Source organism: Spermophilus citellus (assembly GCF_964194105.1).
Source record: "Spermophilus citellus genome assembly, chromosome: 2".
In the NCBI taxonomy this organism is placed as follows: domain Eukaryota; kingdom Metazoa; phylum Chordata; class Mammalia; order Rodentia; family Sciuridae; genus Spermophilus; species Spermophilus citellus.
Genome location: NC_138183.1, coordinates 183379453 through 183392854, shown reverse-complemented (window position 1 = coordinate 183392854; position 13402 = coordinate 183379453). Strand labels below are relative to the sequence as shown.

The 13402-nt window shown below is 36.0% G+C and overlaps 1 protein-coding gene across 1 annotated transcript in view; it reads right to left on the bottom strand.

The window, feature by feature from the left end:
* Nucleotides 1–13402, bottom strand: part of DLG2 (discs large MAGUK scaffold protein 2) — a gene marked incomplete at both ends in the record, with an annotated part of 2048692 nt that overhangs the window by 1301230 nt on the left and 734060 nt on the right. The gene's annotated exons all lie outside the window — the stretch shown is intronic.

The window sequence follows — 13402 nt, the reverse complement described above, 5'->3', positions numbered from 1 at the left end:
AAAGAAATTTCTTTTTTTTTTTATTGATTATTTAAAGCATTACATAGCTCATGATTTATCATCTTTCATACATTTGACTCAAATTGTGTTTTGAACTCCCATTTTCACCCCAAATACAGATTGCAGAATCACATCTGTTACATATTCACATTTTTACATAATGCCATATTAGTCACTGTTGTATTCTGCTACCTTTCCTATCCCCTACTATCCCCCCCCCATCTTCCCTCTCTACCTCCCCTGCCATTGTTCAATTCTCTCCCTTTTTTTCCCTCCCCCTTGCCCCTCATGACCTCTTATAATTTTATGTATCATTGAAGGTCTCCTACCATTTCCGTATGCTTTCCCTTCTCTCTCCGTTTCTCTCCCCCCCTAAGAAATGACAAAATCATAGAATTTGAAGGGAAATGGATGGCATTAGAGCAGATTATGCTAAGCGAAGCTAGCCAAGCCCTAAAAAACAAATGCCAAATGTCTGCTTTGATATAAAGAGAGCAACTAAGAACAGAACAGGAAGGAAGAGCATGAGGAAAAGACTACAGTAAACAAAGACGAAGGGGGGGAAAGAAATTTCTTTTTAAGCCCTAATACCCATGGGAAGAGACTGAGCACAAAGTCAGAAAGATTATTTTATGCAAAAAGAGGCTTGAAGAAAGACTTCACTTGGAAGTAATGATTAGTATGAGCAAAGTTACATTAAGGGACAGCAACTGACTTTCATCATAGAATCAGAGTCAAGGACGTGTGAGACATAGAATGGAAATTGCTTTGATTCTGCAGGTGCAGAATCACCACTTTCTGGCTGTTGTTGGAGCCTAAAAAATTGCTCAACCTCACTGAACAACACTGTTCTCAGCTAGGTCACTGAATTCTATCTCTTGATCAACTTATAGGATAGTGAGGGAAGAATAGTAAGAAGGAAAGATTATAATTGAAAACAAAATTTCTCTCATATTGTCTCATTTAATCTTCATTCCAATACTATGATGTAGTCATTATACCATTTTTGAAAGTAAAGAAACTGGGATACAGGAGGTTAAGTGATAAGTTGAATATAATAACCCAGATGATATATATACCAGATGACACAGAAGCAGAGTTCAAATCTTAAGTCAAAAGTTCGTGTTCTTTTCACTGCATGATATTTCCCTCTTAGATTACAGGTTTCCTAAAGGCAGGGATGGTAGTTATGTTCTCCTGTATCCCCAGTACTTAGTACCTTCATTACAAAGTTATCAAGAAGATTGTATAAATAAATAAATTTTTATGTATATAAATTCATTCAGCTCAATATAACCAAATAACATTGACTGAATACATTCTATGGTAAGATACCTTGCTTCTAGTTAGGAGCAGGGATTCATAGATGACTAATAGTCACATCCAGCCCTCAAAGGAGTTCCAGTATAGTGATGGAGAGACCCATATAGAAACAAAATCGACCTCCTACTGGTTTTAGTTCTGCATTCTGCAATTTCAAAGAATTCCTGGACTCCTTTTTGAACATGTGCTAGAAATGTCTGCAGTTACTTCTCTGTTAATCTTTGGGGCTTAACCAGAGTAGGAGTATGTACTCAGTTAACTGGAGCAGAGCATGAGCCATGTGAGCTCGGAGAGCAAATTTCACTTACCACTTTTGAATTTCCAGGTAAGTCATCTTTAAGCCTCAAGGTTTGAGTTTTGGAAGGTAAGAGGAACTGAATATTTGTCATGCTTTTAAAACCAGGTTTTCTGTCTCTGGTTTGCTTTTATTATCTTAAGGATGACCATCACCTTAGCATCATTAGAACAAAAGGAGGATTTGAACTGAATCAAAATGTTCACAAGACTCAAAATGCAGGTAATTGGAGAAAACTGCTAAGCACAAAGTAATAATGATATTGTTCCTTTATGGGACTCTCTGGAACAATAAGGAGACTCTGGCATTGACAGATCTTAAAAATGCAAATGCAACCTAAGAAAGTAATAAACAGAAAAAGTTGTTAGGTCCTTGTGTGATAACAATGAAGGAGAGGCATATGAGAATCATAGCCATTGATGATTTATGGAGCGGGAGTGCTTTATTGGGCATTTTCCTGACCTAAACAGAATATCCAATACGAGAATCAAATCTCCTCTTTTTCACATTCTAGGTAGAAAGTATTTTCAATAAGTAAACAAGCCTTTTAAACATGTATTTTCTTTTTCTCCTTGGCCTCTGCTTCTTTGAGTCATCAAAGCCATTCATTGTTTATTGACACAAGTAAGGGATGGTCCCCAAACAAACAAGGATTAAATTTTTAGTCTTTGAGTTTAAAAAAAATGTATCTCTTAACCAAAGAAACAGAAATCCCTATACATTTGGGGAACACAGAATGAGAAATGGTAAAGCGTCCCACCTCTATGACTAAAAATTCCCAAAGCTAGGAGGAGGAGGATTTTGGACAGGAATCAAGGAGTGTGTAGATGTTGCAGACATCTGAAAAAACAGGGACTTCTTGGGCCCAGCACAAGGATCAGTTAAGGAGACTCAGCTCTCTCACAGACATGGGTATGATTCATTCACACAACAGATCTGCAGTTCAGGGACGTGGCCAATATCTCAGAGAAGAATGACTAAAGCAGTCAATTACTAGCAAAGTGAAACTTATAAGAAATTTTTACTAATAAAATTGACTAGTGAAGTACCAGAAGTATGTACTAGAAGCAAATGATTATTGAGTAAGAGAATAGAGTCCATACTATCTGTCTATACTATCAACTTCCAAATTCTAGACCTGGGAACAAAGCTTTGACTCAGCTAAGATGTCAAGCCAGCATTTGGTTAATACTCTGTTTATGACGGTATATAAAAGAAATTTTACTAATCTCTGAGAAATGTTATCAAGAATCAGGCAGAACATTTAGTTTTCCATTTTCCAATTTATTACAGTTATAGTGAGGTCACTATTCAGTATCTGGCTTTCTTTTAATTTGCCCATAATACCTACTGTACATAATTGGGCCTACAAGTCAATGATACTATTCTTATTTCTCCTCTAGGCTTCAGGTGCTAGAAATAGCCATTATTTGTTGGCTACTGAGTTATCAGTAATGCCCATGGTACTTCCTCCTGCTCAGCAAGAGGCTTGCCTGCTTTCAGAATTTCAGTTGCAGTAAGTGGCACCAAACAGATAGCTACATATGAGGTCTGAACCTTTTAGTACCTTCATGTGTCACAGGAAAGCTACAAGTTTCGGGTTTAGGTAATTCTGTTTAATGATATTTTTTAAGTCAGTGTGACTCTGGCAAACTAAAAGTTTGAATTTTGTAATCACATGGGGAAAAAAACCTCCTCTCTCTTCAATTTGAATAGTGTTCCTATGGAACCTACAAGTGTGGCAAATTTTGTTTCTAACAGACAGCCAAAGGAATGCAGAGAAGATGCTACCAATTTCGTGAATTTGAATTTGATATTTCAGGCTTTTTTAAAGAAGAGACTCAGAAGATATTGTAATATTCCTTTACGCTGGTAGAAAATATACCTTTGGAAGAGTGCCAGTGGAGATGTGTAGTACTCGGTTGAGATATTAAAGAAGAAAGAGTCCTATGCCCAACTGGAAAACCAAATCTTGATCGCATGCAGCACTTCCACTATGCCTCATGGTCTCTCACTTTGGGAACAAAGCATGCTACAAGTATCAGCATAAAGATGGAAGTACTCAATTCTACTGGCTTCCTGGTTTATTGCTTTGGTGACTGAACACATAAATACATAATCGAGGGAGGTGGGAAATATAAGAAATAAATCAGGGTTTAATGAAAATAAATTAAGCTCAATTTTACATATGCAAAGTAGCAAATGAATGCAGGCTGTCAAGGTCAAGTACAGACTTATGAGTTAGCAATATCATCTTAAGTATGTAAGTGAGTTTTGTCACCCAAGGATAATGAATAGAGTTTATCAAGCCCTGAGGACAGTGGAGCATTAGGTAAAAGAGAGGCCTGTGAAACAGAATGAGAATAGAGAGGTCAGAAGTCAAACTGGAAAGTCTTTTACTCTCATTTTATTCCCAGTAATATTCTGTTCTTCTTTAAGCTTATTCCCAGTAACGTTCTGTTCTTCTTATAGAAGAGACTATAAAATAGGAGGTTTATTCATAGTGGGGTAGGGAGGGGGAACATGGAAGGAATAGATGAACTCTATAGATAGGGAAATGGGTTGGGAGGGGAAGGGAGGGGGCATGGGGTTAGAAATGATGGTGGAATGAGATGGACATCATTATCCAAAGTACATGTATGAAGATATGAATGGTGTGAATATACTTTGTATACAAGCAGAGATATGAAAATTTGTGCTCTATATGTGTAATATGCATTGTAATACACTCCACTGTCATATATAACAAATTAGAGTGAAAAAATTTAAAAACAAGAAAAAAATAGTGTAATTGGCTCTCTCAATGTTATTTCCTTTCTCTCAAGACTAATGGGTTAATGAGAAGATGACTAATGGGTTAATGAGAGAATGACTTTTGGAGCAAAGTGTCTATTTGAATACCATTCCTCCTGATTATTCCTGAATCACTCTCCAAGTAACCCATAATAGCAGTTGGCAAGAATGGACATTGGAAAGTAAACTATCATATAGACAGATGGGTGGGTATATGTGCTGTCTCTGTGCCTACTTACATATATTCATTGTCATGTGTGTGTATTTATGTATTTATATTTTAATACATACATATACATTGCTACTTCTGACTCCTCCTATTAGAAGTGTGAAAAAATATGAATGTTATTATCACCCTCTTCCTTTAGGAAACACATGGATCTACCAGACCTGAAACTGACAACAACAACAACAAAACAAACAAAAAGGAAATAAACAAATATTTATTCAGAGCCTTCTATGTGGAAGAACTGCCCATTATATTCATTATTTCACTTAATCGTGATGATGATAAATGCACTAGCACTGAAAATATCATGGATTCTGCTGACAAGTAGATAACTGTCCTGGAAGGGTAATAGCTGGGACACCTGTTTTAGACCTGCCTCTCTAGAATGTTTTCTATCCCCCTTGACTTCTCAATTTATGAACACAATCACCTCATGCTTAAATTTAGATTATAAGTTTCCAACACTAGCTGCATATTAGAATTTCGGATGATACTTTTAAAAGCTACTCAGGCCCTTCTCCAGACTTCCTGTGTGAGCATTTCAGTTGTGTTTCTACACTTTTTTTTTTTACAAGCACAAGTGATTTTTCAGACTGAGTCAATAGTGGAAATCACTCACTAGTATTGTCAGGACTTTCAGAAAATATATGCAGGTGGTTTGGAAAGCCATTAAAATTATAGTAGCTAAAAGACACTCACACTCTGCCACTCCTATTCTGGAAGTTCAGGTACCACTATCTGTAACACAGGAGTTTTTACCTGTGCATGTGTGTATTCTCAAACTGCAACAAAACTACAAAGAACTTGAAGAAACTACAAGATGGTTGCTAAATAACCAAAGGGATGAAGGCAACTATAAAGTAGAAATTAAAAGCATTGTGATGTTTTAACATTTTTTTTTTTAAAAAGCAGCAAGCTAAAAGAGAATATGGTTGATTACATTTCTGGTAAAATAGAGAATTTTATAGAATTTATTTGTTTTATTATATCCAAACCATAACTATAGGTCTATGAATTCCACTGTTTGATTTGGGTAGATCTAATTTTTACTTAGTTAATGCAGTATTTTAAATTTTCACTAAGTGTTAATATCCTATGTAATTCCTCTGAAGGCATGCTTACTCCTCTTTACCAATATTCTTGAATCCATAGCTCTGAATCTGTCCTGACTAGGTATTGGAGTATGCTTTGTGCTGGGAAATAATCTGTTGACATCAGTAGTGGCATGTTCTCAAATTTGCTTTCCCAAGGACAAAAGTGGATTTCTATTACTTCATCTGTACTCTTTCAATCAGTCCCATCATTATTCCCCTTAGTCAATGCTGCAAATTAGCTAGGAAATAATTACCAAAGAAATGCTAGGCAGGCTTGCAAAGGTATTCATTCCTTCATAAAGCATCATTAAATACCAGTCACACACCAGACACTGTTGTAGGCAGCATTGGTAATATGAAAAACAGAACAGAGTCTTTGTCCTTAGCAGTCTTATTACAGGTAGTTTGGGAGAGAGTCATGTAAATAGATCAATATTTCAATGTGGTAAATGCTGTAACAGAGTTGTGCACATGATGCTATCAAAGCAGAGTGAAAGTAAAGCCTAGTTCTATCTAAGAAGTTCAGCAATGATTTAATAAAACCTAACTTTATATTACATCTGTAATATTGAATTGGATCATGTTTAGTTTCCCCTAATATAATTTCATATGTAAGTATAGAAAGTGTGGCCTCTGATTTTTAAACATACTCTCTACATAATGTCACAGCTTATTTCCATTGATCAGAGATCTAACTTATGCTGTCACAGTCTTGGCTGGGCACAGAATCACGAGCCACTCAAGCAGGAACAAAACTTTATTTTGAAAAAGCCGCCTATACTCTCTAGGCGCCGGCAAGCCAAAACCGGTCCTCCCACGCGGGCGTCTACCGGAACTGCGCGTCTCTCGGAACCGGGGGTCCCCCGGACCTCCCCCGGAATTTCCTCCTACTATCCTTCCCCAACCAATGGGAACTCTCCATGAGTCCCGTAACAGGAGTCTGTAACATGAGTCTGGTAGCAGGCCAAGGTGAACAGCGGGAGTCCAATTTGCATATGAATGTAAATCTTAACATAATCATCTCAGTGGCTAGCTGGCGTCACTTTACAACCAAAGGTGCCATACATCGTATTATTTGCTTGTGGCTCCTAGCATTATGCTAACAAATGATTTCCTTCTCATTTGAGCAAAGATAAAAGCTTAATTAAAGAAACTGATAATAAGCAGCTCTGATATAATCGTGACATTTTATGTGAGGAAAATCAAGACCTTAAGTAAGGTACAATGATTAAAAAAAATTCTATAACTTTTGTTTCTAGATTAAATCCTAGATGACTGGCACTTTAAAAAATATGAGGTGTTAGATCTATTTCACTCTTGTAGACAGAATAATTCCCCTTGCAAAGATATCCATGTACTCATCTCCAGAACTTTAGACTATGTTACCTTCCATGGAAAAAGGAACTTTGTAATGTGATTAAATTTAGGAGCTGTTGGGAAAAGCATAAACGGCAGCCGTACCCCAGAGAAAAAAAAACCCCAACATGGCGCCTAAGGACTTCTCCTTCCTACCTTCTTCTTCTCTGCAGTGGCGCGAAAAGTTCCCGCCCTTGTGAACTCTCCCGCTGGAGCCAATTTCAAACCTCGCTGGCGGGGAACCTTAGCCCCAATGAGAACTAATGCCTGGGCGCGGGAACTCATATCTGGAAGAACTTGCCAATAAACGGGCGGCCTGCCATTTATCTAAGCCCTACCATCTCCCCTTTAGTTCTATATAAGCACATAGCTTTTTGCAATAAAATTGGAATTCTCCCTGCGAAGTGTCTTTGCGTGGGGAATTCTTTCAGGAGCTTAAGATGAGAAGATTATCATTATTCAGGATTATCCAAGTAAATCCAGTATAATCACAAGGGTCTTTAAAAGATAGAGCAAGAAGAGTCAGAGTCAGAAAAGGGGATGCAATGACAGAAGGAGAGTTTGGAGTGGTATCCCTGGAAGATAGAGGAAAAGGCCACAAACCAAATGCAGACAGACTGTAGAAGTTGCAGACAACAAAGTAACAGATTCTTTCCTACACCTGCAGAAGGAAAGTAGCCCTGCTGACACCTTGATTTTATCACTACAAGACTCATTTTTGACATCTCACCTCATGAAATAAGTCTGTGTTGTTTTAAACAATTGGGTTTCATTTATTATATTGAGGACAACCAAATTAGACCTGTGAGCATGGAGAGATGAACCAGTTCTATATCAGAGAAGAAAGATGTCCTGAAGATACTTGGTAGAGGGTTACTCAACTCCTTACTACTCACTAAGGAATTTTGTTACCTTTGGTAACTACGGCATCTCTGCTGTTTGCCTCTGAATTTTCCAAGAGTTTTTGGAGGTCTATTAAATAACACCCAGTCTTTGAGTTCCTTAACTTTCTTTCCTAGAATAATAACTTGAACCTTAACAAGGTATGGAACAGGCGAAGAATTCCTCCTCCGAACAAAATTATGTCAATTGGCAACCAGGAGTAGCCAATGGTATCATGGCAGTCCACAAGATATGGAGTTAGCTCATTTATCCTGTTGGACAAGATTTTAAAGACTCCACACTTCACCTTAATAACCTTGCATTTAAGCTCATTGTGTCAAAGCACAAATAAAAACAAAGAGGTAAAACCCCTAGGAAAAACTAAACCTTGACATTTTCTGTCCTGTTTTGTAGGAAGAAGAGTGCTAATGAAAATTCTCATCTTAACAACCTAACCATCACTGCTGGGACTCTTAATCAGTTTGCTGAAAAGAAAGTTGGGGCTTCAGGTACCTGAAGCTATTACTGAAATCAAGGACTATAAGGAAGTACCTCTATGTGATGGAGTTTTATAAAAAGGAGATGGACCAATATAGGAGGGCATATAAGTTTGCAAGGACTGCTAGAAAATATAATAATTTGTATACTTCATACAAACATCATTTGATGTGTATCTTTGTAATTCCTATTATATGCGGCAAACACTGTGCTGGAAATGAGAAATAAATTTATTTGGCTTCATGAAGCTTAAAGTTTAAAAAGGAAAACGAAGAGAAAAGTACAAAGGTCTCTGAAAAATAATCAGGAATCCTATCTAGATTTTGGGTAGTCAGAGGAATCTTCCTTTAAAGACATGAGAATTAAACTGACTGCTGAATAAAAGTAGAAATCCTCAGGGGAAACAGAGAATGAAGATTGTAGATAAAAGAGGAAACATGTGAAAAGATTTCAATATGAAATAAGAGCTTGATAAATTCAACAAACTGAAAGAAGGGCAGTGAGGTACAGAAAAAGAGGGAGAGAGGGTTCAGCATGAGATAAGGCTGAGCATTGCCCAGTGTTTGTGAGTTAATAATTGAGGATTATAAACTATATCTTAAAAATTGAAGTGTTATCAACAAATTTTATGCATGGGTAAACTGTGATCAGATTTGTCTCTTAGAATATCATTCCAGGGCTGGGTACAGTGGTGTATGCCTATAATCCCAGTGGCTTAGGAGGCTGAGACAGGAGGATAACGAGGATACCCTCCGCAAATTAGCAACTCCCTAAACAGCTTAGGGGGGAGACCCTGTCTCAAAATAAAGAACAAAAAGGGTTTAGATATATAATTTATAATATTATCTATTGTTTATAATTCTGGCTTACGTATGAATTATGAACTGGCATGTGATAAGAACAGATAGAAGGAGACTAGAAATTCATGGGAAAATAACAATTATTTAAATTATCGTGATAGCAGGGGAGATGGAGAGAGAAGGACACATTCTACAAATGCTGAGGAATCAAAACTGACTGATACATGAAAGGTGGCGAGGCAGAAAAAAATGGGTCATTGCACTTGACATGATCAAATATCAAATGGTAAGGCCAGCCTCTGAGATGGAGAACACCACAAGAGGAGATTTATCAATAGGAAATTGTGAACTTGGTCTGGACAATGTTGGTTTGATGCTCCTGTAAGACATCAAAGAGAAAATGCTAAGAAAGTAATGAATTTACAAGTCAATATTTCAGAATAAAAGTTTTGGTAGAAGATAAAATTTGTAGTAGTCAATAAATAAATGGTAATTAATTTTATGGAAGCAGATGAGAATGCTTTGGGAGATTTAGAATAACAGCACTGAGGACCTCAGGTATAAGGAAAATACAGTACATGCACATGACTAAGTGACATTAGAAGATCAAGGACTTTGAACCCATAATGAATTCTTGATCACTTAGAAAATATAGACAAACACCACTGATGACATTTCATTAACTATGAACATCCTGGTGTTCCTTTGTCCCACCAAGCAATCTTTTCTCACTCCACAATTCACTTTTTTTTTTTTTTAAATTGTGCCATAAGTGCCTATTGTCACAGAATCTACCTTTTCTCATTGTTGTTCTCATTTGGATCTAAAACGGGGAACTGATGGATCTCATTCAAACTAGTCAGATTTTCTTCTCCCTTTCACTACCAATTCATTTTTTCTACTTCTTGATGTTTTCCTTGAAAATGAGGCTAGTTAAGCTACTTCCCTAAGACCATATAGCTAATATAAGTAGGTCTTTTTAATATATCAGGGTGCCATCTCATTATGTGGGCTGATACAAAATAAGTTGCACTCAATCATCAAAGAAGATAGTTTTCAAATGGAAAATTATAACAAGTGAGTAATAGGTCAAATTTTTATGTAGTTAATCAGAGAAAGACAGTGATAATCATGTTTTCTCTGTTGATTTTCTGCTTGTTGAAATATGGGTTCACCATAAAATGCCTAATATTTGCCCCTCAGTGGCAGAATAAGAACTAGGATTCCAGTTTTTCCAGAGACAAGAGGTAAAATCATCATGTAGTTTTGAGGTTGAGTTACATTTGTAAAATATGGAATTGTTAGGTCTTCTCTGCTAATCGCCAGGATTGTGAAACTTCCCACAAAATAATGAGAATAAACACTCCTCAGAACTGTGACTGAAATGCTGTTGTTCCTTTGGGCCATGCATCTGATTTCCATAGCTCCTCAACCACTAGCTGTGATTGTCAGAGGCTTCTCTGTGTCTGTACCAGTAGTTACAATGGTAAAAAATAAGTTGCATTGTTAATGACTCTATAACACCTATTGCCTCAGAAACAGGATGAAATTTCTGGTTCAATTAGACTCTTAGAAATCACCAAATATTTTAAAAATCTGTGATAAAATTTGACACTGTGGACTATTGAGAAGCATAAGGTAACTATTGGCTTCCAAAAATTTATAACTTATTGATAGCACAAGACAGTTGTATATTATAGAACAATAGGTTAAAATGGCAATTAAATTCATGTTTTCAGGACAAAATAGTTAGTAGGGGCACCTTGGGAAGAGGCCTGATCCTGTGTGTATTCTGTATGTGAATGTGTATGTTGTTTCTTTTTTTAATTTTTAAATTTTATTTATTCTAATCTGTTATATATTTGTTATTGTATATTCTAATATGTTATATATGTTAATATGTTATATTTGTTATATATGACATTATATGTGTCAATTCAGATTATACAAATAGAGCACAACTTTTCATTTCTCTGGTTGTACACAAAGTAGAGTCACACACATTTACTTTCATACAGGTACTTAGGGTAATGGTGTCCACTCATTCTGCTGTCTTTCCTACCCCCAAGTCCCCTCCCTTCCCCTCTATCCCCTTTGCCCTATCTAAAGTTCATCTATTCCTCACATACTGCCTCCCACATCCTTATTATGAGTGTGTATGTTTTCTAATTATGAAGTTGTCAAGAGGCAGGATTAGGGTAAAGATATATTTCCAATATGATTAGGAAAGTACAACATATTTGGGGGATTTTTGGAATGTAGGGATTGAGTCTTTTGTGTAAAGCAAAATTATTGGGTTTTAAAGCTAGAAGGTTCAATTATAAATAATTATTATTTTATTGTATGATTGTATGACCATGTCTCAGAGTATTTTGTGTAATCTTTCATAACTTGTTGACCACCACTGTCCATTTTTCACAAAGTATTAAATCTGTAAGGTTCAAAATATAAAATATAACAAGTTCCTTCTAATCCCAACTTCTTTCTTGCAGCAGTGAATTCTGGTACTCAAACAGACAAAAACACAGCCTGGCATAATCTATCCTAACAGATGTTTCTAGAAAAATTCCAAATCAGCAACAGCCTAGGAAAATAACCAGCTTCAAAGGCTTTTAACAAGCAAACTGAAAATAAGAAGAGTACTGTAAAGTGACTCAAAAAAAAAAAAATACAAGAACCATACTATGAATCACTTGGGACAATGATATAATGTAGTAGTCATAGTGAATGAGGATGAATGCAGAGGAAGCAACTCACCAAAAGGAGGACAAATAAAGAAATCACCACTGGGCTACACAAGGAGAACCCTAAACTTGACTAAGGAAATAAGTAAGAAAAAGAGCAGAAGTCAACATAACCTGCAAAACAGAGTCCATTCAGTGGAGTTGAGAACTCACTCAAACTATCAATCACCTCCAGCTAGAAATGTCTATTAAAATATAGGGACATTTAAGTACCCAGCTGTCCTGGTGACATTTCTGAAGTCTTACCTGTGTCAGTCAAGCATCTGCTCAGCAAATCAAATGGCACATAATTTTAGAGGTGAAATAGCCTGAGATATAGTTGCTTTGTCCTGAAAAATTTGAAAGAGATATTTTCCACCCCACTATTTTGCATAAATATAACAACAATTAAAGGATAAATAAATTACACTGTAGTTGCTTATTGTACAAATGTTAAAAGATTTCTTGAACCAATGAGTGCTATGATATAAACCCTATCCCCCATGTCTTAAATACTGCAAATATGCATTTCTTTCTTCCCAAGCAGAACACATAAGAAGCTTAGGATATAGATTTTAAATTTTAACTTTGGTATTCAAGAATGTTCAGAATGCTTGTGCATTGGTATTGGGTGACTTTGAGGAGAGCACACATAAAAATTCAAGATGACCCAAACTCTTTCAATAATTTACTATCTTTAGACTCACAGTGTGAAATAATTAATTAAGCAAATGAATCATTTATGCATTTGTTGAGCATATACTATTAGGTAAGGCATATTTCTAATACCAGAATTACAGAAATAAAAAAATGGATGGAGCTTACATTTTTTGATGAGCCAGATGTAATTGTAAATAACAGTATGAGGAATGTGAGAACACATCAAAAAATAAAACTGCAGCATATTGCAACCAAATTGAAGTATAGAATTTGTCATCATAACTTCAAAGTAACCTAGTAGTGATAGGGAATAAGTATGTTGGGGACAACAAAAATTAGAAAGTGTCTGCTGGTCCGATCTGGAGATGAATGTGCCAGATATGACCTTTGCCTTGACATTTGCAAAGCCTCTTATTATCTCTTCCTGACAATAGGTTACAAGACTTGATTTTGAAAATATTTCAAGATGTAACATTAAAAAGTCAAATAAAATGACTTGTTATTCACTTCAGAGACATTTAGCACTTCATTTTATAAAAATCTAGTTGCACAGGTTAACAGAAGATGGTTCATTTTTTCTTTACCTGCATTTTCTGTGTCAAATCATGTTGGAAGGTAATCACAGATATGATTTCATATTTTTGGCAAATCATTGGTTCTGTGTGTTTTATTTGTAGACATTGTTTCAATAAAAATCTTGATAAAAACGTATGATACTAGATTTTTTAACAGCTTTATATAAACAGATT